This window comes from Triticum aestivum, chromosome 5D, assembly GCF_018294505.1.
Source record: "Triticum aestivum cultivar Chinese Spring chromosome 5D, IWGSC CS RefSeq v2.1, whole genome shotgun sequence".
Classification (NCBI taxonomy): Eukaryota; Viridiplantae; Streptophyta; class Magnoliopsida; order Poales; family Poaceae; genus Triticum; species Triticum aestivum.
Genome location: NC_057808.1, coordinates 444,635,018 through 444,636,864, shown reverse-complemented (window position 1 = coordinate 444,636,864; position 1,847 = coordinate 444,635,018).

Sequence of the window (1,847 nt, the reverse complement as noted above, 5' to 3'; positions counted from 1 at the left end):
TGCGAACAAGCAGCAAGGTTTTATTATCTGTCCATGTGCTGTCTGTAAGAATCAGAAGGGTTACTCCTCCTCAAGAGACGTTCACATGCACCTGCTTCGGCACGGTTTCATGCCAAGCTATAATTGTTGGACCAAGCATGGAGAAAGAGGGGTTAGAATGGAAGAAGATGAAGAAGGGGATGATATCGATGACAACTATCATGATCATTTCGGTGATACTTTCATGGAGGATGATGCTGAAGGTGGGGAAGGGTTAGGTGAAGGTGAAGAAGAGGCACATGATGAGCCCGCTGATGATCTTGGTCGGACCATTGCTGATGCACGGAGACGCTGCGAAACTGACAAGGAGAGGGAGAATTTGGATCGCATGTTAGAGGATCACAAAAAGTCGTTGTATCCAGGATGCGATAATAGTCTGAAAAAGCTGGGCTGCACACTGGATTTGCTAAAATGGAAGGCACAGGAAGGTGTAGGTGACTTATCATTTGAAAATTTGCTGAAAATGTTGAAGAATATGTTTCCGAAGAATAACGAGTTGCCCGCCAGTACGTACGAAGCAAAGAAGGTTGTCTGCCCTCTAGGTTTAGAGGTTCTGAAGATACATGCATGCATTAACGACTGCATCCTCTACCGCGGTGAATACGAGAATTTGAATGAATGCCCTGTATGCACTGCATTGCATTATAAGATCAGAGGCGATGACCCTGGTGACGATGTTGAGGGCGAGAAACCCAGGAAGAGGGTTCCCGCCAAGGTGATGTGGTATGCTCCTATAATACCACGGTTGAAACGTCTATTCATGAACAAAAAGCATGCCAAGTCATTGCGATGGCACAAAGAGGACCGTAAGTCCGACGGGGAGTTGAGACACACCGCTGATGGAACGCAATGGAGAAAGATCGACAGAGTGTTCAAAGATTTTGCAGCTGACGCAAGGAACATAAGATTTGGTCTAAATACTGATGGCATTAATCCTTTTGGCGAGCAGAGCTCCAGCCATAGCACCTGGCCCGTGACTCTATGCATCTACAACCTTCCTCCTTGGTTGTGCATGAAGCGGAAGTTCATTATGATGCCAATTCTCATCCAAGGCCCTAAGCAACCCGGCAACGACATCGATGTGTACCTAAGGCCATTAGTTGAAGAACTTTTACAGTTGTGGGCCAGACCTGGTGTACGTGTCTGGGATGAGCACAAAGGAGAGGAATTTGACCTACGAGCGTTGCTTTTTGTAACCATCAACGATTGGCCTGCTCTCAGTAACCTTTCGGGACAGACAAATAAGGGATACAATGCATGCACGCACTGCTTACATGAGACTGAAAGTGTACGTTTGGTTAATTGTAAGAAGAACGTGTACCTAGGTCATCGTCGATTTCTTCCCCGAAATCATAACGTAAGAAAGAAAGGCAAGCATTTCAACGGCAAGGCAGATCACCGGCCGAAGCCTGCGGAACGTACTGGTGCTGAGATATTTGATATGGTCAAGGATTTGAAAGTCATCTTTGGAAAGGGTCCTGGCGGACAATCAGTTCCGCGGGGAGTTGACGGGCACGCACCCATGTGGAAGAAGAAATCTATATTTTGGGAGCTAGAATATTGGAAAGTCCTAGATGTTTGGTGAAATTCCGCCCTTCAAAGTGAACACTTACCCAAGCATTAAGTTAAATGATGAGGATGCTCCATGGATACGGCACAATCGTAAGCAAGCAGGGACACAAGGGAAGAATTGATGTGTAATAATTTATTGTACCAAACTTTGTATTTGGTCGATGAACTGAATGATGTATCAAACCTTTTGTCAAACCTTCAAGGGATTTTAAAATGAATTAGTTTTATTTTTCTGA